The following is a 24,575-nucleotide window of genomic DNA, read 5'->3' as shown; positions in this document are numbered from 1 at the left end:
ATGGCAGATAGATCTGTGCATTAACATGCCTGATAAATAATAACAGTCTCACCTGCAATGGGCTGCTGTCGCAGCGGAATGCCAGAGGTACCTAAATAGGAGTGACACAGCAGTATGATCATTTTCCACGCCTGTATGATAGCTACAGAGTGCAATGTGCATGTTAACACATACGCCAGTACAATAGACTACACTATGGAGTGCACACATGTGTGCATACACAGAGTAGCATACTATAGTATGCGGCATTTGTATATACATGCCTTGCATATGATATTACATTACATATTGTACAGTGACACATGTAACAATATGGAATATAGTTGTTATATGTGCAGTAGTGACTTACCAGGAGACACCCACCCCCACGATATCAGCTAAGGCTTGTGGATGTTGTTCTGCAGGTTTCCCCAGGTTGGCCAGTAGCTTCTCAGTACATGTCAGTGCGGCTGGGTTGGTGGCCACCACCTGTTGCACCTTGTTCCCTGGCGATTGCATTCACACACTGTTTTGCCTGTCTAATTAGGTCTGTACAGTGTCTGCGCACCTGCTGGTATGTACGGTTGTGGCCACCCACATCATTAACCCTCCTGCGAAGTTCCTGCTACAGGGCATCCCACTGCTGTGCATCCTGTGGCACATGGCTGAACAGTTCATGATGATTATCATGTAGGTATGGGATGAGGGCCTCATCCTCCAAGCGGGTATAGATGGTAGCCTTGCAAATGGCATACCTGGAAGACGTAATGATGGAGACAGGTCACAGTAACTCACAGAGATGTACAGAGCTACAGCTGAACATACATGTGTATCACATTTATTACTTTTAAATAGTTGTCTGACACCACTGACATGTTTGTGTCACACACATTTGACACTCAATGGTGATTGGATATTATCACCATATATGTGTGTGTGTCACCTGATTATATTGCTCATACTCCATGTGGATGCTGTCTTGATGTGGGCATGTCTGTTTGCCTGTACTGGTATTCTTACCTATCAGCACATGCCTGGATGTGTCCACATTAATGCAGTCAACCTTGATGCTGTATATATGTCACATATAAAGGCTTACACTACTTTAACGGACATGACCTGTGACCCTGCAGACTTGCTCATGGAAGGTATTACATGTATGTGTTTTGCCATATACATCTACATGACACTGTACAGCAGTTCAACATCCTGCCATGTATTACCTGTGTTGCACATGTGATACACATGGGACACTGGCTAGCCTGATGGTATTTGTAGGGATGGATATTAACTATAGCATGTACAGTCAAAGTCAACTAGTAGGCTACATGCCCTAGGCCATGTATGAGCCTAGGATGAAAGGTTACCTAGCTGTAGCTGACAGGCGGGTTTCTGGGGCCAGGTCAAGCAGTGCCACATAACTGATCCACAGGGTTAATGATATATTTACCATGCGGTCATCACACCATGTCTGAAAGAGGGGCAATGTGCAGCTTTGCTGGACAGGGATGCATAGTATGGCAGGAGAATGTAAAGTGTATGGGACAAGGATCTGTCCAGCATGTGATGATCCTTGTACTAGGAAGGTGGATGTCCATGAAGCATGTGTTTGAGATCAGGATGTGTACGTGTAACATGTCCAACATCACTGAGTTGGACATGACTTTATTCAGGGTAGGCATCATGCTACATAGTGGAGATGGGGATTGGTTAGGCTAGTGTAGGCCATCTGAACATGGCCAATACCCTTAAAGGAAATATGTGATCTGATATGGGTCACTTGAGTGGCTAAACAATGATCATGGATGGCACCCTGTCATGATTAGGGTTGCCACTTATGACTACCTGACAGGTGTGGTGACATAACTATCACAGGAAAGACAACTGCCCAGCTGCATCCCTTACACACAGTGTCCATTATGTTGACCGCTGCCTAAGTGGTAGTTCATGGGTACAGGGTTATTAACATAGGGGTGACAATGTAATATGTAGCTGTCAGATTGTGGCCATATGTCACACACCTCACCCACAAAGCCCCTTCTTTATGTTGTCTGCAACACTCATTGAGTCCGCTATTGCTCCAAGGTCATAGTCATTTGCATACTTCAATAGGCAGATGCCTTCTGGTAGTCTGTGTGGTATAGACTACAATGAGGGGGAGTACAATGAATTATCCCTGTCTTACTGTAGCTGGCACTGGTGTGATGTGCATGTATTATTCAGACAGTGTTGGTTCTGCCAGCAGTCCAGTTGCAAAACACTCCTGTGACATAGGAATGTACATCTAGTATACTGAGTGTAGGTGGAACACAGTATGGGTGATGATGTCCTACGACCTGGCAAGGTTATGATATACTGTGTGAAATCAACCTTACTGTCATCTACATCTGTACTGCTGACATCAAATAAGTTGATCAGGGTTCATGGCCTTTCAGACCAGATTCAGCAGGGTAGTAGTGCAGTACTTCCCATTATCAGTGGTGTCTCCCCCTTTGTGGGTTGTGATAACTGTTGGTGTGCACCATTCAGTGTGTACACAGCCTGACATGAAGCTATGTTTTACATGATGTACATGTGGAGAGTGAATTGTTATGCCATATGTGTATGACACAACCTGTGATGTGGACAGGTCCCATGCAGCCTGAGTGCAGCTTGTACCTGCATAGTTGTGGTTACGAGGGTTCTGTAGTGTACATGGATATATGATACCTGTTGGGGGGGCAATGTGTTTATGTTATCCAAGACCCTATCTGGATTGCTTATTCATGCTCAGCACTTGTTCAGAACTTGTAAGCACTAAATAAGCTACTAATTATTATAGCACTCAGTCTTCCTCGTTACCTAGAGGTAAACAGTTTTTGTACTTACTTTTCTCACTTGCTTAGAGAAAAACAGCTCTTGTACTCACTTTCTTCACTTATCTAGAAGAAAATAGTTTTTATTCAGGCGTGTCCCAGTGTTCTCTCCTGTATATCTGATGAATCTGGGCATCTTGAGGTAATGTAGAAATTGCCTCATGTACACAGACAACCCTCTCCTCCTACCACCCAACACTACAACCTGTAAGAGGTGCACTTATCTAGTGAAACTGGAGGTAAAGCTCTCTCCAACCAAGACTGAACTTGACAGTCATGTGGAGAAGATAAGCATTTGCACCACACCACACTCATCTCATAGTCTCACTAAATTTACACCACCAAAATCCACACATAGTAACACAAAAATATTTGCGGAGGCTCTCAATAATAATCTGTCTAAGCAACAAAGACCTCCAAAGCAGAAACGCAAGCAGCCTCCATCCCCCAACACAACCGAAATGACACATAGCCCACAGACTCAGTGTCCCACTCAATCACAGCCAATAAGGCAAAACAATGTACCCAACACACTAGTCATAGGTGACTCTATAGTGAGGCACAATGATGTCCCACTCAACAGGCTAAACAAGGAGAAGGTTACTGTCAGCTGCCTGTCGGGTGCCAGAATCCGCCATATAACCCATGCACTCAAGTAACTCCACAACAAGTACAAATATGACTCTATCATTGTCCATGTTGGTGTGAATGACCTGAGATGGACCTCCCTGGACTACATGAAAAGAGACATGGAAGAGCTCTCCGACCTTGTAGCCAAGACAGGTATGACCCCAGCCCTGAGTAGCATTCTGCCATCGCCCAGAATGATACCGCAGTACAAGGACAAAATGATTGACTTCAACAATTGGCTAAGCTTCTGGTGCCATTCTAAGGGGATCCAGTATCTGTCTGCTTGGGATGACACGGTCGACAGACCAAGATGCTTTGCCACAGATGGCCTGCACCTGTCGCCCCTGGGATTCCGGATACTGGCTAAGGCTCTTGCTGCCCCTATAGTGCCTTTTTTAGGCAAGGTTCAATTAATAAATTCACTGTCATAACTGGAACAGGCAAGCAAAAACTGAGGGTAATGCTACTCAATGCTAGAAGTCTAAATCTCAAAATGGACTCACTCGAGGCACTCCTTAAAATGGAGAAAATTGATATCTGTGCAGTGACTGAGACCTGGTTCAAGGCTCCAGAGAGCACCTCTGCACTACCAGGCTATAACTCATACCACACTTTTTGGCCATGTAACCTGGACCAACACACCAAAGGCAGAGGTGTGTCCATATTTATTAAGGATATCCACATTTCCAGGCTAGTTGCTTAGCACAATGCATCCAAAGTTATCCAAGTGCAACTAACTCTGGGCAAAACTGCAATTCAAATTGTAGCTTGCTATAGATACCCCACCATGCCCCAGGATTCCTACTCCTCTTTTCTTGATGTACTGGAAAATATTAGGGTTCAACCAAACACCCTAATAATGGGTGACTTCAACTACCCCACCATTAACTGGAAAATCTACTTATATACCAACTCATTAGCTTAATGCTTCCTGGAATTCATAAACTCCAATGCCTTGGATCAACTTATCCTCACCCCCACCAGGGGCAACAATATCCTAGACCTAGTCATTACCAACATGAGTGACTGGTGTTCCACACCTGAAGTCAACTCCTCATTGGTCCGATCCAACCATAAGCTAATCACCCTTGATATCCACATCCCGCCCCACCACTCATTAAGGAAACCACAGTAAAATATTTCTCCAAAGCCAACTTCATGCTTCTTAAGACAGCAGTGCTGAACTTCATGACACCCATGCAGATGGACAATAGAGTTACAACTGCTGAATCCTACATAAATGCACTCTATAAGCACTTACACGAGTGCATGGATTGTGCTATCCCAAACAGAACCAAGACGCTATCCTCCAAGAAAAGGAAGCCAATCTGGAGGTCCCCTGCCATAAACAAACTGTACAACAGAAGGAAGAAACTGTTGCAAAAGAGAGTACAATCCCATGAGTGGAGGAGCTCCCTGGTCAGCCTCAGTAAGAAGCTGAGATCCCTTATAAGATCCTCCAAAGCTAGCTATGAAAACAAAATCACCACTAATTCCAAGGACAACCACAAAGCATTTTATAGCTATGTCAAGAATCTCGATGGCAACACCCAGATCTGCTCTGAGTTACAGCACAAAGGCATGAAAATTACAGAACCAACTGATATTGCCAACATCCTGGAAAATAGGTTCATTGCTAACTTTACCCCCCTCTCACATCCTAAAGGGCCCGTATCTATACAGAAAGAATGCAGAGTCCCTGTAATCACAACTACGCAGGTAAAAGCTGCACTCTTTAAAGCCAAAAGCACAGCATCCATGGGACCGGATAACATCCCAGCCTGTGTTTTACACAAACTACAGAATGAACTGGCTCCCCACTTAAGCACCATGTTCAATAATAGCCTTGCATCAGGCTTTATGCCCCTTGAATGGCGCACAGTAACAGTTATCCCACTCCACAAAGGTGGCACCACAATGGACCATGGGAACTATTGCCCTATAAGCCTCACTAGCCTGGTCTTCAAGGCTATGGAGTACATCATCATGGATCTCATTCACAGAGACATTGTGTACCTCCAAACCTTTGACCCCAACCAGTTTGGCTTTGTTAACGGCAGACCATGCCTCCTAAACCTGGTGGACTTCTTTGAGACAGTTACCAAGGAATTAGATGAGGATAAGGAGATCCACACAGCCTACCTTGACCTCTCAAAGGCTTTCAACACCATTCCCCATTCTGGTATTATCGAAATACCCATCCACCTGAACATTAACCCCTATGTCACGAGATGGTTTGCAAAGTGGCTCACGAACAGAGCCTACACAGTGAAAGTTGCATACCCTAGATTCAACTGTAAACCAGTTACAAGTGGTGCCCCCCCAGGGCTCAGTCCTAGGACCCCTCATGTTTGGTATTTACTTCTCTGAGGTATAAGCAAGCACAGGAGGACTTTGGCTGAAAAGGTTTGCAGATGACTGCAAACTAGGGGCCATAATTGGTTCCCCAGCTGATATAGGCACCCTCCAGAAGGGTCTCACTGAGACGGACACCTGGTGTCAATATCATGGCCTCAAGCTGAATGCCAAAAAGTGCATAGTCATCCCCTTTGGATAAACTAATTACCCAACAGACTACCACATAGGTGGTAGTCTCCTATATACAGAAAAGGTAATAAGGGATCTGGGAACCCAGGTAGACAGCAATCTCTCCTTTGATAACCATATTGCCAAGGTGGTTAGAATATCCTTCTACATGGCCCCCCTAATCTCAAATGGGTTCACATCCAGAACAAAGCAGGCCATTGTGCCTCTCTACTCATGACTTATTAGACCCATTAAAGAATACAATACCCCATTTGGGATGTACCTTACAAGACAACTGCAACAGCTTGAAAGATCACAAAAGTACCACACCAAGATAATTAATTACTTCAAACAAATGATCTATGCAGCCCAACTAAAGAAACTCCAGCTGTACTCGGTTGCATACCATGTACTCAGAGGTGATCTCTGCTTGACATACAAGGCCCATGTCCAACCCAGTATTGATGGATATGCTCCACCTAAATAAAAGCCCCTGAGAGCCACATGCTCTAGGGATATAAACCTTACCAGAACGATAACTAGAATATGCTAGAGGGATAGATTCCTGCCCCGGAGACTCCCCATGCTTTGGAACATGATTCCAATGTACATCAGGCAGGGCCCCTCACTAGCACTCTTCAAGAGAAACCTTGACAGGTGGATGGGAGACAGACATGTACCCCGGGGATCACTGCAGTCGCTCTGCTGGACAAAGTTGCAGGGAACTAATGGCTCTGCTGTTCAGAGGCACAGGGAACTAACCTAAGGGGGTGGTGGAAGCCAACACACTCTAGCTAGGCTTATAAATGCCCTTGGGCAGACAGCCTAGTACCTACCTATGAACCTATGAACCTATAAATCTATTACATGTTTTATGTGCATGGATAGTTAACTAGCTCTTCCATTTTACTTTGTTATCATGCTGATAAACTGTCGGGTGACTACAAGTCATATGTATCCTGTTATTTTGTATTGTAAATGCCAATAGACATAACTAATGTTTGCCTAACATAACAGTAATGCTATGTAAAATGTAATACATATCTACCTACAATACTGTACATTACACAGTTATTGGCACAATATCCCACAATGCAAATCATAATTGCACAGTAGGCCCACCTTCGACATGTTATTCTCAGCAATACACCCATACATATGCCTACTGTTACAATATATCAACATATACTATCCCCTGTTATAGCACGTACTTGTTGGATGAACCCTGCCACTGACAGCAGCTGGAGAGAAATTGTTGGGTTCAAAGCCCTTATATAGCATCCCTTGTGATGTATGAGGTGTTTGCCTTGTGACCTACAGCAGTACACAGATAAATACTACAAGCATTACTATGCTCAACAATACATCACTACAAGATAACTGTTTCCATTATATGCATTGCATACACTTTAATTATTACAGAACAGGTACTACATACACAGACATACTGAGTGTTCTACATACCTTATTAGTAACCCGAGGTGTCATTGACTGTTATTTCAATATTTTTCAGTTTGTGTTTCAATGTTCTTTGTAATGTTCTGCTGGTATATACAGATGGTTTGAATGTGTGACAAGCCATCCTTTTATTGTTAAATATCAGTAACATGTGCTATCCTGACCACCAATTGGTGTTCCAAAGTAGTTAATTTCATGCACATCAGCTGTGCAGCTACTTCATTAGCCAATACCATGGCAACAGTGGTGTATAATTGAGTATTCCACTTGGGCGTTGTCCCTTTGCCATACTTTTGAGGAAGATGGCCTGGATGTGTTGTTTGAGATGTATTACAGCAGCTATATGGAGACACACAGAGATATATTAGCTTCATGACACCCGTGTATTGTGGGTAATGCCTAGAAGATGTTGTTCTACATGTGAGTACAGCTCTTATATTTCAGAACATTGCTACTTATGCAGGGTTTGTTTGTACCTGATACTTCTGCATATGTTTCTGTCTGGCAAGGATGTTTGAGCAGCTCAAGGCTGTATGGCTATGCATATAATGTTAAGTGGTTTACAGTGTGCTCACCAGACATCTTTGGTTTGGTGTAAATGTGTATCATACTGTGCTGTTAATCAGTAATTGGTAACACTTCCTGGTGTACACACAACCCTCTGAAATGGGATTAGTGCAAACAAACCCTGTAACATCAGCAGCTGTTCCATTGTAAAAAAGCAACTATTTCATATAGGGCCATGTTAGTGTATCTCTGACAAGGTATGTTAAGGCTTCTGCAGATGTCGTACAGTGAGTGAATGATTTGTGATGTTATTACAGTATGTATTGTAATTGGTTTGGGTGCAGGGGAGATGTTGGTGGGTGTGCATAGCAGATGCAGGTGTGTAGGAACTGCTTTTATACATATTCAATATGTGTGTAAGGGCTCCTTCCCTATTTGAACACCTATCCTTTAGTGGACTAATACTATGGTAATTGCAGGCTGATTCATTAAGGCACTGGTAATTGGTTCCTGTATAGCATGCAGGTGATGTTAGTCCTTGAATCCTTTCGGCAATACATCGGAATGTAATAAAGTGTTGTTACATGAAAGCTGTCTGTGTATTTCTGTCATAGGTATTTGCAGTCATTGGAGTTGTGTTGGTGACTGACCCTCTTTGGCTAGGGTTGCCACCTTTTCAAATGGCAATAGTGGGACATTTTCGGGACACATATCAGATTTCATAGGCCGACACATACCCATAGTCAGTACAAAGAATAGAACTTTACTTTTTTGCCTAACTAAGCTTATTCTTGTAGCAGTTTAGTTGTTTATCCTGTTTCTTGTAACATTTATGTATTTTAGATACCGAAATAACTATTTTATGCAACTATTACATAAAATATGGGACATAATTATGTACTACAATCTCAGGACATTTGCCATTTTTAATATTTTTGGTCAGGACACAACCGCCCAAAGAGGGTCTGTCCCTTGCAAAGTGGGACAGGTGGTAACCCTATCTTTGGCTCATGTCCATAGCACATATTTGTAATAGTGTATAGGCATATACTCTCCATATCCTTTGTTCATATAGTTTGGTCGTGGCGGAATGTGTGATTGCTATGGTCCATGTTATACTCGTATATGAACACATCAACTGCTGTATACAGGATACCTATGGAATTCCGAACGCACACAATTCTGATGCCCACAGTACCAGTCCCAGACTCCCAAACCCCACATTATCGAACACTCAAACTTGTGACAGTCAAACTCGCAAAAGTAACACAAGCACAGAACACACACACACGCACACACAGACACACTACTACCCACCACATCCAAACAAACCATCCTACACTATGTATGAGCAGGTGGGCAAGCCCCCCTACACCCCCCATGTGGGTGGCTGCACCCCTCCCACATCCCCCTACTTTAATATTTTACCTCTGAGATCACACAGACACACAAAACAAACCCACGCATTACAATCCCCCAGAAACACACAACACACTCAGAACACACACTTACACACACTAAAGCCCTCAGAACCACACTTACACACAATAACCTACCTGAACCGCAACACCAGAAGCACTAACTAAAAGTCCCTTAACATTGAGATTTTAAAATGCGCGCTTCTGGTGTTTCGGTACTATGATCTTTCGGTCTTTAAGCCTCGTGATTATGCACGTCGGTATGTCAAGCATTCGGTATTTGGTAGGTATCCTGTTTATATGTACCTCCATGGTTGTGTAGATGTTGTTAACCTATCTATATGCCTACATACATATGTATATCCCTATATATCAACACATCTCTCTCTCTCCCTCTGTCTCTCTCTCTCTATATATGTTGATTTTTATGTATATATATATATATATATATATATATATATATAGCATACACCTTTCATTGGGTACATGGCGGTTTGTCCTATTTCCACACAATCCTCCCTTTTGTGTTTTAACCTGTCAGAATATACAACTGCTGTTGGTACATCTCAGGTAGCTTAATGGTAGGTTATTGTGTACATGGTTGTGTGTTCTAATCCTGGTAGTGGTCATTTTACCTTTCGGAGCAGGCACTGGTAGTGCAAGGGTGATTAACGCACATTTCATCAGTTGAGAGCAGCTTTGCCCGAGATCTGCACAATGTTCAGCAAAGGTTAAACCTGTGTGGTGCTTATCCGTGTAGTCATGTTTAAGCACCACTTACCGGCGCAATAACCCGCTAACGTCTGCTTGAAAGTGCTTTAATAACCTGCATCCAACATCCCTTATTCGGGACCTCAAAATGACGTATCAGCCCTTGCAGGTCTTGAAACTGGGAACATGAACACCACAGTCACTGGCTTTACCACTGAGGCATCTCAGATATGTACAACTTTTATGGTGCTTAGTATGTACAGTGTACTGCATCCGTTCCTCACTACTGCAAACAAATGTGTAAGTCAGTTGGTGTACATATGTATGATACCTGTTAATGTTCATATTTTTGTTGAAGTCAGTGTTGCAATGTGACCTGGCAGGGTTTATTATGGATGAGAATAGTTCTTGTTTTGTGTCCTTTTTACATTGTGCCCATACTCCATGTGTACCCCTCCAGTTCACGTAATGAACATCCGACACATGCCCTCCTTGATGCATATTCCATTAACCTGCAGTCCTCCCCCACACCAGTCTCCACATACACAGCAACTATTGCTTCTATGGGGAATTAGGTTTATATTAATAGTTATAATACCAGAGCTGCATGTGTTTTGTATACACTTCTATCCATTTGGAATGCTTCTGTGTCACAAAGTGTGTCCATAGATGTTTATATATATCTATATATATATATTGCTATAAATGTTACAGTATATATATATATATATATATATATATATATATATATATATATATATACATATTTCTATCTATGTGCACACATCAGTGACGTGTATATCTATATATATATATATATATATATATATATATATATATATATATATATATATATATATATATATAAAATATGTAGACTTGTATATGTTGATTCACACATTACAGTACATTACAATGTACTGAACATATGTACACAAAGTGACTGTCCCATTTGTGGTCTGTACTGTGAAATGCCTGCAGTATAAGGTGTAGTCTAACGACCACTTACCATGTATACAGATTAGATGGTTTAGTGGTAGGTCCCATGACTATGGTGTGCATGGTCCAGGTTCAACACCTGTGATGTATTAGACATGTTTTACTACAGAATAAGGCTAATTTAAGCAGTTGTAAGCATGTTTAAAGGTGTTTGTGCGCCTAATACAGCAATTCAACATCAGCCTCTACACAGGCTACATGGCTATTCACTGGCGCATGGCAACAGCTATTCTACTCCACCAAGGTGGTGACACAACTGACCATGGTAACTAGCACCCCATAAGCCTGAGTAGCCTGATCTGCATGGCTATGGAGCGCATCCTCATGGCACTCATTAACATAGACAATGGTAACCTCCAGACACTTGACTCAACCCTGGTCAGCTTGATTGAGTGCAGATCATGCCTACTTAACCTGTTTGATATCTTACAGTCACCTAGACTTTAGGTGTGGGGTGTGGTAGTTCACACATACTACCTGGACCTTGCCAAGGATTTTGACACCATTCCCCACTCAGGTATTATTTCTACACTCACCAGCCAGTACATACACCCATACATCACAGGTTGATTTGCCAACAGGCTTACACACAGAACCCACATGGTAAGCCTAGCAGCCTCCAGGTCCAACTCTTGACCAGACACAACTGGTGTCCCACAGGACTCAGTCCTGGGATCCCTACTGTTTGCCATATACATCTCAGAGGTATGGGCTAACACAGGTGGACTACAGCAGACAGTGTTTGGTGATTACTGCAAACTGGGAGCCATAACTGACAGTCCAGCTGTCACAGACATCCTTCAAGGGGCCTCACATAGACCAACACAGGGTGTCAGAGTCATGGCCTCCAGCTAAAGGCCACATACTGCATGGTCATTCCAGTTTGGGAAACTACACATACACACACATATTAACACATGAGTGGCAGACACTGTAATTCAGACGACGTAATGGGTATGTGGGGCCTACATTAGATAGTGATCTCTCCTGTGACAATCATATCTGCGAAGTAGTTAGGACATCCGTCTGTGTAGGCCATCTGATTACTTAAGGGTTCGCATCTAAACAGACTGAGGTTATTGTGCCCCTTTACTCATCACTCATCAATACCATCATCAAGTATGATAACCCATTTTGGATGTAGCTCAGAAGACACATCCAACAGTTGGAAGGGCCACGAATGTACCTCGCCAAGAGGAATAATGCCCTCAGACATGTGTTCTATGCTACCAGACTGCATAAACTCTTGCATTACTCAGTGGCATCTCATTTACTCAGAGATGATATTTGCTGGCCAACAAAGTCGTGTCCAAGTCAGGCTTAACGGATATGCTCCACCTATGGGAATCCATGTCACAGTGAGCCACACACTGTAATGAGCTCACCTTGCCACAACCATAACTGGAAGATGCTGGAGTGACAGATTCCTGTCAAGGGTACTCCCCATGCTTTGGAACTACATCCCTGATTACATTATATGGAGCCCCTCACTAACAATCCAGAGAATCCTTGCAGAGTGGGTGGAGAACAGTGGATACACCCCAGGGATCCCGCAATTGCCTCTGCTCCACAGAAGGACCGTTAGTTAATCAATGGGGTGGCAACAGCAGACACATTTTGGCTAGGCTTATGAATGGCCTCGGGCAGTTAGGCAGGTGCCTACCTATGTACCTATGAACCTATACATACAGTATCGACACATGCTGATAACTTAATTTACTGTTCAGGTATTGACTTACCTTGTGTCAATGGCAGTTGTGTGTACAATAGTTGAGGGCTGCCTATGTAGGATGCACACAGTAGACCACCTATACATGACAGTTTACAGGTGGTCGTGTGTGTGTGTGCTGTCCATGTTTACTGTGTGTGCAGGTGGAGAAGGGTGTTAGTCTGTAGGTGCCTACACTGTCAGTGTGTGTGCTATACATTCCCTCGTTGCCAAGGCATGGGCATACTGGGCATGCCTCCATCTGCCTACTGGGGCTGGCAAAAGGTGTTCATGGTCTGAGTCCCTCTGTGCCTGTGGGCCCCTTGGCAATGGTGGTGGGCTGTGAGGGCCTTCACCATTCTGTCCCTGCTACAGCTCTTTCTGCAATATCATATTGTGTAGCATGGCACATACTATCAAGATGTGGGCACACATGCCTGGAGAGTACTGCAAGGCTCAACCAGATATGTCCAAGAATGGAACCGTGATTTCAGCATCCCAAACACACACTCGATGATGATTCTGGTTTCTGCGTGTGCCTCATTATGGCATTCTTGCATGGGTGTGTGTGCATTTCTGATGGGAGTCATCATCCACGGTTCCAGTGCATATCCAGCATCCCCCACCAGGTGGCCATATGGGATGTCCCCCCTGTCAAATTCCTGCTACAGCTGTGAGGCATGCCAGATGTGGGAGTCGTGATAGCTTCCAGGGATGCCAGGCACACACATCCATGATAATGCCCTGGGCATTGCACATGACCTGGCAGTTGATGGAGGAGTATCCCTTGCGGTTTATGTAGTGCCTACCCTGCTCACTGGGTGGTGACTTGATGTGTATGTGCATGCAGTAATTTGCACCCTGTACCTCTGGGTAGTCTGCCACATGGTGGAAGAGATGCATATTGCTGGCCTACTCCTCCTGCATTCAGGGGTGGTATATGTGCTTATTGGCATGTGGTAACATGGCATCCAGGAACTTGTAGAGTACCCTGGATGCTGATGCATGTGAGATCCCCATAATATCCCCAGGTGGCCTTTGAAAGGTACCTGTGGCTAGTATTCTCAAGCTTACACATACCTTTGTGTCCACTGGGATGGGTTCCCCTCTGTTATTTCTGGCTCTGAGGCGTGGCCGGCACAACTCAACAAGTTGCTGTATGGTGTCCCTGTCCACCCTGTAACGCTCTACTATCTCCAGATCATGTAGCCCCTGGCAGGTTACCCTGGGTCTGAACACTCTTCTCCTCCTCCGGTTCCTGAGATGATTGTCTGCATCATCCTCCACACCACCTTCAGCCTCCAACACATGCTGGTGAATCAAAGCTATGGCAGCCCCTAACATGTACATATTAATAAAAGTTCCCCGTCTGTATACACCAATGGTGCAGAGTGTCTGGGAATACACAAGTGTGTGCGAGGTGCTTTCACACTTTATACTATTGTGCTATGGATACTGCTGGTGTAATTGGGTGTGTATGTGCAATTCCAGCTGCAGGGTATCTTAATTATGGGTTTTACAGCAGGTACTGCTATTGTGGGGCTTTTGGTGTTGACTTACGCTTGGCTGCCATGATTCATCTATTGCCCTTTACTTCACTTATCAACCCGATTCCCCTCCCATTGTCAGGCATGCATCCAGCTGCCAGCTTTCTTGTTTTGTACTCTCTCAACCCAGGACTGTGTAGCAAAATGCGTCATGTAACTGATCTACTGCAAGTTTGCTTTGTTCTGCTGTGACAGTTCTCTTTTCTTTGCAGCACAGCACCTCCCCTTTCCTGTTCTGCAGGTAGCTGCTAGCAGCCTTGTTAGCTGTTGTCAGTGGCCCACTGTGGGTTCCTAAGTGTTAATTACTCATTTTTCCTCCAATTACCATGCTGCAGCATTTCCTTATTTTCTTCCCGTATCCTTCCTGTTTCAGCTCTGTTGAGCACCGCACACAGCCATTTACCGGGTTTCAAGCGTGTTTTCATCCACGTTCACATGCACATTCGGTTACCTTGTGTGCTGTCAGCTAAGCAAAGCTATGGCTATTTCAACACACCCCTATCCTGCGGCTTTGCTTAGCAACAGGCAAACCGGATTAGCAATGCTCCAATGTGCTTACAGCTAAGGTGGCACACCCCTCTCTTGATGTCATCTTTATCTCCAGGCCACGCCTCGGTGTTCTACTGCTACGCTGTGAGGTACATCCTTACGCCAGTGGGGATTTTGTGATTCAGTATTACTTGTCTCATTTGCATGGCATTGACTACTAATTCCTAGTTACCGTGCAGAACACTGTTACAGCCCCTTAGCAGCCCTTGCGCCATGGTGTGGTGTAGCATGCGTGCCATTGACTATTATGGGGAATTCATGAAATGTGTTACATTGCAGTTTTATTACATATAAATATATTTTCATTGTGATCCCATTTGCACACCAATGCACTGCGATTTTACTTTGCGTTAGTGTGGGCATGACATTAAATGTTCTTTTTTATATGTTGTGCATGTTTTTTTATGTCAATGGCTATATATTTAGCCATTGGCATATATTAACAGTATAATACATGAGTTTGGTCCACTGTTATGGCTCAGATTTTATGTTTGAAAAAATGTAAACCGTTTTTTTCGGTTTACATTTCAGCATGCTTACACTATGCCTGCACCACTTCCTGAATCGCTATATACCTTCATTTACATGCTATGCTGCTGCACATGGGGTAATTAGCATACATGCACCGGGAGCTGTGTGGCCGTGGCGTATGCAGGTAGTGCACGTGGAAACAGCTCGTATGTTTATTATTATATTTGGTGTTAGATTGCCGACGCTACGCCTGCGCCTGGTGCAAGCTTCATCACTTCCCATAACAACACACTCATCTCAGTTGAAAGTCACACCAAACTTCTAGGAGTCATTATTGATGATCAACTAAAATCTGAATGACATGTTCTAAGTAACATTAAGAAAACCAATCAAAAACGTGGTCTCCTTCATCGAAATAAAAACTTTCTCTCAAACAAAGCTAAAATAGCTCCTTCTCATGTCTACCTATTGCCTACCCTTCTTTATTGCTCTCAAATTCTCACCAATTTACAGGCCACACTTATTATTAAACTAGAATCCACTTACAAGGTAGCTAAATTTGCTGGTGAGATGTCTTACTCATTTCATCACTGCCTAGCTCTCAGGAAACTAAACTGGTTAGAATTTCCCCATAACCTCCTCCTTCCTCAGCTCAAAATAATTAATTATGTCCTTTACCAGCCCACATTTTGCACTAGCATCACCTCTATAATCTCCCACTACACCCCTGTAAGAACACTCTGAAGTCCTGAACATCTCCTGTCCATTTACAAACCCATGATTAACTTAGGAAAAAACCTTTATTGCTATCTGCCTGCTGTGAACTGGAATAAATTACCACTAGACATTTGTCTCCTTAGATCCAAATCCGTATTCATAAAGGAAGTAAAAAATCACTTAAGCAAAACTAAACTATGTCAGTGCTATCTCCCACCTGATGGACTCACCTCTCTTGGCTATTCTATTTCTCAATGTATTTTTTTTTCTCTCATTATCTAAAAATGTCCTAATTATCTTTTCCTTCTCTTTGCCTCTATACTATTTTTAAAATTCTTTTCACTACTTTAACTTTTATCTTTACATACTATGCCAGTCTTGGCTGTTTTTGGTATATGACTTGTTATCAGTGAAATATTAAGCTTAGAAATTCTTACTTACTTATTTGTAACTGCACCCTTAACAATCTTGTATTCCTTACAATTATAACCATTTGTATTTCTGAACACTGCATTGTACCTACGTGTGCTATAATGTTGATTATAACCGCCATGCACGCTTAATCTGCTTTACTTATTCTATGTACTTTTTTCTTGTTTTATTAACTTAATACTCATTCAACATATTGTATGTAATTACTGTGGAGCTTTTCACCTGGGTCTCCACTGAAAAAAAGGCTCTGTCCCAGCTGTGCTAACCCGGTCAACAAATGTGAAATAAATAAATAATTAGTAAGGGTGATTGCACAAACATTCAGCTTCCTAGATGCATGCAGTTTTCCCTCTCACATGCAATTAGAACTAGTGAAGAGAGTTTTAGTATAGCTTACCTGTAGAGATTTCAGACTCTGCTACGATTTTAAAATTGTGTATTCCTTGAAGAAAACCTATTTCTCTTTTCCGTCCAGTGGCAATTTCTATTGCAGCAGCACACAGACTCTGAGTAAACACGGTAGCAGACTGTTAAGGTGACAAGTAACTTTCACACGAGACAGTTCGGCAGACAATAAAAATCTCCCTAATTGCACAGGAAGACACAAATGTGGAAGACTAGCAAATCAAAGGTCTTGTCTCCTTGAACCATAGAAATCATCATTCTTTATACCCTTTTCTTTAAAAACAACATTATTAAAACATTCATAGAAAGGTCACTGATCCGTTAGAAATGAGCACTACAGCATTAATTTTTGCTAAGATCTTCTGACTGCTTGTTTATGACATTCCAAATTAGTCATGAGTTTCAAATTCCACAAAAGAACTTTCAACTCAGAACAAATCGTACACTTTTCTAACCCTGTCAACATTTTCTAATATTAGACAGGAAACAAATCAACAGATACATACTAAAGAACATTCAAGTTTTCATTATGATTATGAAAGCATATTAGAAATGAAATGCATGCACTGGCATTTTCCCTTCTCTGTACTTTTCACCCTTCACAGAAGTCCATATTCTAATCTGCAATATATGCACATTGAGGGTGATAACTCTTCTTGTATCTGGAGTCAAGAGGCAGGAAAATTTATTTTCAACTTTAAATTGTTGAAGAGCTTTTTGGCATTGTAGCTCAGTCTGAGGTCAAAATGACAACCTCTGTTCAGTTAGTATACCTTGATAGCATTGCGGTATAAATACTTGAGGGTCATTGGTGTATGTTTAATACATTGAGAGATACCTTGGATAGTTTCCTTGAAGTTGTTAGCAGCATAATATTGGATATTTTAACAATAATTTGTGATTTGTTATGCTAGTTCCACAGACTTTTAAAATGAGACTAGAGGGAGGATTGCAAGAAAGGGAGCTGTGGGACCTAAATAAGATTATATCATCTGCTTAAAGCAAAAGATTAGCTTGTGGGAGGTCAATGACTAGAACATTAATGCAAAGGGAAAATGGGAGAGGTGTGAAACTGAACCTTGGGATAAACCTTTTAAAATTATACCAGTGGGTGATCTACTTGGGCCTGAATTGACAGTAACAGTTTTATTTTGTAAATAGCTTTTGGCAAATGACCAGTCTTTTTCTGAGAAGCCAGAATATTATAGTTTTTGGAAGAAAAAAATATCCACAGTAAACAGGCCTTGTTCTATATTTTCATAAATGCTGTCCAGCATGTGGCTCGCTATTGAAATGTTTGCACTAATAATATCGAGTACTGTAATGCTGCCCCCCAAAAAACACCAAAAAAGCAGGAACACAGCTATTGAACATTAATCTTCTCCTTTAAACTTCTTTATTGCCAGGAGCAAGGCCCTTCTCATCCCCCCATGTGAGGGACAAGCCTCCTACACCCTTTGAATTTAGGTATATTAACTTCAAGATTGTCATACCTTGGAGAAAAGGGAATATTCCAAGAAATGAAAATCTCAGACTTAGTATATGTAGTTCCTTTTTTTATTTTTTTGAACATTCAGTCTCAGCTTTATGGAACTTGGTAATGTAGGTCCCAACATTTTAGTCAGTTACTCTAATGGATAGAAGATGGCAGTGACAGTGCAGTAACTATTTCTGAAACCATGCTGTTTGTTTACCAAGTATTTTTGCTCCAGTGCATATGTTAGAAATTTTCCTGCAAGTTTTAGGTGAGAAGAGGCGTGAGAAATTGGTAAGTGGGAGAATTTAAGAGTGTTTGAAACTATGTGTAGCTGTGGATGTGGTTAGAAAGACAACTTAAAAATGAAAGCCAGTCCTGGAACTAATTTCCTTGTCACTATGTTACCACACATTTTGGCTTGCCTAGGTTACCAGGACAACTTTGGCTTCAAGAGTTATTTCGTTCTACAACTACCACTACTCTAGGGGTTCCACCTATATCCCTTCTGGACAGTTCTCCAAAGTTCATTATTTCTCCCCTTTTCCCATGCAGTCCTTTTGTGTCTATTTTGTCTACGTTGTACATTGTTGTTCTACATAACATTGTCATTATTCTTATATTGTAATGGAATTGTATCACACACACAAACCTGTCATTTACAGAGTGTTCTACATAGTAGACTGTACAGAATCACATGGTTTAGTCCAATTTGACAACATGCATAACATTTGGTTCTGTGTATTCTATCGATAGTTCTGTTCAATTCATCCTCTTTTTATTTCACCAGTTTTGTTAACTCTTTCTTAAGAGCAATTCATTGTTCATAAACTGGTATTCTGGAGTAAATCTTTCAGATCCTTTTTTGTTCTCATACATCCTTTTGATTCCCATAAATACTGAATACTAAATTTCAGTTTTAAAGTTAGATTAACGTCCTCACTGATTGGTTCTTTCTCTGAAAGCAACATCTTTTCTAACAAGGTGACTTTGGACTGACATTGGGTATTGTGTCTGCTGCAACATAAGACTTCTGCAGCAGCTGCATGCTTGGTTATCTTTTCCAATTTCTTGCTATTAGGCAGAGTTGTCATGACATTAAGCTGATTAGCATGTTTATAATTTTGTTCCATTAGATTTTCTGAGTCACTGGCTTAGTTGAAAGTTTCGTCTTTTTATTCAGAGGGGTAATGCTACCAAAATTCTGTTTGTACGTTTTAGAGACTTTTATGCATGTAGGTCATTCTGAGATGAACTTTTATTAGACACAGGTGCTGAGTTGGTTGGCTTAACCTAAACAACTGGACTATACATGACATTATATACAAAGTGAATACAAAATGCAATATATACATGTATATATACAAAGAAAATGTCATGTTTATATTGGCTTGAAGGTACAAAGACAATAGATGCATGACATTATTTAGAAAACTGATAAAACACAATATATGCATGCATTATATAATGAGTAGATATTTTAGTTGCCATTTTGAAAGATTCACAATGAAAGGTAGAGTCAGAGCAAGGTATGTGGTGGGATGTTGGGTAGGAAGAGCGTACATTGTTGAAATTCAGATTTTGCTCATAATTCTACATTGTCTGCATACAGTAGCTTTGCTGATCTCCCCACTGATCTGTTTAGTAATGCAGTCTACCACTATATGAACAGCAGTGGGCTCACATCTGAACTGTGATGCATGCCCACTCCTAAATGGAATTTCTTTGGTAGTCTGAGCACTATACATGTGTCACTAAGTCCTTATACATAGCCTGCAGACATTTATCAGTGTTTCTGAGACTTTAATGCATTACACCTTTCTTGGCCAAAGCTGTAGATGGTTCATTAAGCACCTAGAGATATTTTCTGATCTGGAGCCTCTTGGCTCTAAGAACTGAAGAGCAAAAAATACCACATAGATTTTAGTTATTTAGTTTTGTACCAGAATACAGAAATGGAGACTAGTCCTGCACCACCAATTAAGTGGCATCTCTAATCACCCCTAACAACTTGCACCTTGAGCAACTGTCGTCTTCTACCCCCCCGGTTATATGTAATTCTTGGGAGCTTGTGATGTGCTTTCCTCAAGTCTAAAAATGTGTGTTTGGACTCTTGTCATCTCCATCTTCTTCTCTATTGTCTATCTCACAGCAGACATCAGATAATTTGTTCTGCATCCCGATCTGAATCCAAACTGCCTATCTCACATCTACCCAATGTGTTTAGCATTCACCCTCCCTAGCACTTTTATGCAGTGCAAAAAGAGTGTAATACTTCTGTACTGCACTTAATTAGGATTGTAAATACTTCTGCAGTTTTCTTTTGACAAAAAAGCAGAAACTTCACAGTGTGGTGGATGTGAAGTTCACTCCTTGAAATATGTTATATACTTAGTTGTCTGATAAAAATGAAACTGTAAAATACATACTACAAAATAATAAAATGATAGGTAGTCCACAGTTGAGGTAAAAATGGAATATCCTTTATTGAAACAAACAAACATGCAACCCTAGCTGAATATAATGAAAAGCATTAACGACATTCATTATTTATATATAATCAGGTTATTTGGAGCAAGGGGTAACCATTCACCTGTTCCACCCTCTGTAACCACTCCTTTGCTCCACCATCTGTAACTACTCACTTGCTCCAAATAACCCGATTATATATAAATAATGAATGTCTTTAATGCTTTGCATTATACTCAACACATTGGATATCTCAGAAACATCAGTCTATAAACTACTAAAGATGTTCCTCAAAAAATTGATAGCATGTATGGTTGAGCCCATCATCTTACCTAACACGACAGGGAAGACAGATACCACTATGAGTGGTTTTCCTGATGCCAACCCCCCCCCCCCCCATTGAAGAGCTAAGAGTGATAGCTTACACCCATAAGGCAATAAAGGCTTAATCCACTCTTCACAGATAACATTGCATTAAAAGGAAGGGCCACCATTCCATTAATTATCAGGTTGTGTGCACAGCACTGGGGGCTAATAACTCATGTTCCTTCAAGGCACCCTGCAGTGGTGGGAATATACTCATGCCTAATCCTCCCATTTATCTATCTCCTCAAAGGTCCCTACTGTGCTATATATGATGCAGGATGTCTGATGGGGTCCTGGTTGATGAAATCCATAAGTAACCCACAAAGCATGGCCAAATATCAGTATAACACCACTCGCACCAGGAGTATCACAAAGTATTCATTTGGCCTGATGAAATTATAATTTTGCTGCTCACACATATTTGGAGGGACTCTCTAGTTTAAGCTAGTTACAGGATGTCAGCTGCTTGTAGCATGCTGCATACTTCATAATGTGGTAATCAGGAAGCAGGAAAACCAGCCATCATTACTGGTACCCAACACATGCAACAAAAAGACCATCTCAATAAGCAGCACATTATTCCCCCATTGAAGATACAGAAGACAGTGGGCAGCATCCAGCAGCTGCATCACATCCCCCAGACATAATTCTGCACAATATACAGTGGTGAAGGTAAAATAACAATGTCTAGTCCACCACCTGTGTGCCTTCAGAACACACTGTGGCAGTGCAGTACCACAAGAAAAGAACATAGTGCTTGTAGTGTATAGGCTATCCTGGTCAGTACAAGATCGTGTCATCCTATGTACCTGATATCTCCATTTATACCACACAGGTGGGTGGTGAGGTTCACAGCTATCATTATGTATGTAGGTCCTAGGAATACATGGACACATGGCTGTTTTAATATCTTGGTCAGTGAGTGCAGCTAGTGCTCAACAGAAGCAAAGATGTGCGTTACTAGGAGAGGATTCATCAATGACCTGAATGTTTTCCCCTGTTGACTGAGAGTGAGAGACACTATGGACTTTTGCTGTGTGGACATCAGAATGGTGGGTAGAGGGAGAGACACCAGATGCCCTTATTTTACTTATTTATTTACCATTTGTTTACAGGAAAGTCTAGCAATAGTGCCCTTTTCAGCAGAGACCTGGAGAGAAATGCTCCAACAATAAAAATACAACAAAAAAAATTTACAGATAATATGAGAGACATCCAAGATGACATAGCAGCATAAGTGTGTTAAGTTACATAATGAGATTAGTGGTAATAATCTGAGAAACAGCGGCATGGTGTAGAAGCCAAAGCAGACACAAGTGCAAGTGTATCATTAAAGGTTTGTAATGAAGTTTAACAGTGACATGCAAAGGTTCACAATTCAAAAGGCTAACTGTAGAACACACAGATACTAGAAATTCAGAATTCAAAGAGTGCCACCTTACCAATCACTGGAAATAATGATTGGGCATGCAGGTATAGAAATATTTCAAGCAGGGTGTGATCAATTTTGCTACCATGGAGGATAACATTGTGAGAGGTGGGACTGGGGTAGATACATTTATCCTGGAGATGGACATGGATATAGCCAGTTCTGTCTTAGGTATTTTTTAGCTAAAATTTGAAGGATGTTAGTTTATTTATTTTTCTTAGTTGGTAAGTAAGGCTGTGCCATTTTTTAGGTTGAGCTGGAGTACAGGGAGTTGCCTGCCATATTTTTTTTAGATTTTGGTATGGTAAGTAGAGTTTTTGTAGTGGCCCCTTGTGATTAGTGGACATAGGTGGCCTTGATAACCCATGGGGCATAGATATGGTATTGTGGAACAGGACTTGTAGGGCTGCCCCACCCTATGTGGCTCTATATCATGTCCATTCCTGGCATATGGTGTGGTATAGTGATGCCCCAACTGTGATACATGCTATGTTCCCAGGAATGGTCATCTTGTGTGGTCAACACAGGTATGTGCTTGTCTCACACCACAGACAACACTGAGGTGTAGATAACTGATGGGAGGTACTAGCTAACGTGTGTGGAGGTGGTCAAGCATGCAATGTTTGCTACCTAATCCTCATGATTCCAATTGTAGCATTGTCCCTGGACTCTAGGCTTTAACAGTGGTTGGTGACATCTTCAAAAAGGCCTTACACAAGGTTGATTGTAACCACATCAGCATGTGGACCTGTGAACTGTACCTAGATTAGAGCCCTGCACAGCTGTTGATTGATGCCTAGAGATAAACTTACATGGGTCTGGTGTAAAAGTTGCCACATAGTAGCTCCTCTTGAGTACCTGCATGTCAATTGCAGAGCATTGGTTTGCTGCCACAAGCCCAGTAGTAACTGTGTCATTGCTATTTAGCACAGGGAATGTCCTCTTGATAGGCTTGCTGACCTTCTATACTGTGTATCCTGTAGGGGATAGGGATGGGACCACCCATGATGGAGACAGAAATGTTACTGTGTCCTGGGATTGTGACACAATCTGTGTATCAGCAACGTCATTAGACCATGTGCTGGTATTGCCCTCAGGCTGTTGTCTTGCCTCAGTCCTACAGGTATCACAACATCATTGATCTGCTCAGTGAATACGAAGCACATGAACTATCAGATGTTTTGATGCTCTGTGGTTTTCATGCAGATGAATAATTGTTGCGCACTGGCAATAATCAGGCACTTATGTTATTTGTGAATGCACAATGCACTACAGAGCACATAAACAGTGGTGAATGTATGTTCCCTGACATCATTCTGGGCATGGATGCCTTGAAGCATATGCAATATGTTTGCTGAGTTAGTCGGTCTTCATATAAGATGAATGGTGGTAGGTCTCTCACAAATCTTTGTCCACTTCTCCAAGTATGAAACCCATTCCCTCATTGTTTCCATACATGGGTCCTAAGAATGACTCAGTATCTCTGAGGGGAGTCATGGGAAGAGAACAGAGTAGACCATAATAGTGGGCAGACAGTGTATCGGTAGGTGTGTGTGTGTGTGTGTATGTGTGTGTGTGTGTGTGTGTGTGTGTGTGTGTGTGTGTGTGTGTGTGTGTGCGTGTGTGCACATGTGTGAGTGTGTGCATGCATGTGTGTGCGTGTGTGTGTGTGTGTGTGTGTGTGTGTGTGTGTGTGTGTGTGTGTGTGTGTGTGTGTGTCTGTGTGTATATGTGTGCATGTATGTGTGCTCGTGTGTACGCATGTACTTGCGCATGTGTGCACGTGTGTGTGTGTGTGTATGTGTGTGCATCTGTGTGTGTGTGTGTGTGTGTGTGTGTGTGTGTGTGTGTGTGTGTGTGTGTGTGTGTGTATGTATGTGTATAGTGGGCTAACAATGCTGACATTTATGTTAGCCCACCTAGTC

Source organism: Protopterus annectens, chromosome 4.part0, assembly GCF_019279795.1.
Source record: "Protopterus annectens isolate FY-2018-M chromosome 4.part0, PAN1.0, whole genome shotgun sequence".
In the NCBI taxonomy this organism is placed as follows: Eukaryota; Metazoa; Chordata; order Ceratodontiformes; family Protopteridae; genus Protopterus; species Protopterus annectens.
Note: the sequence above shows the minus strand (reverse complement) of the source record.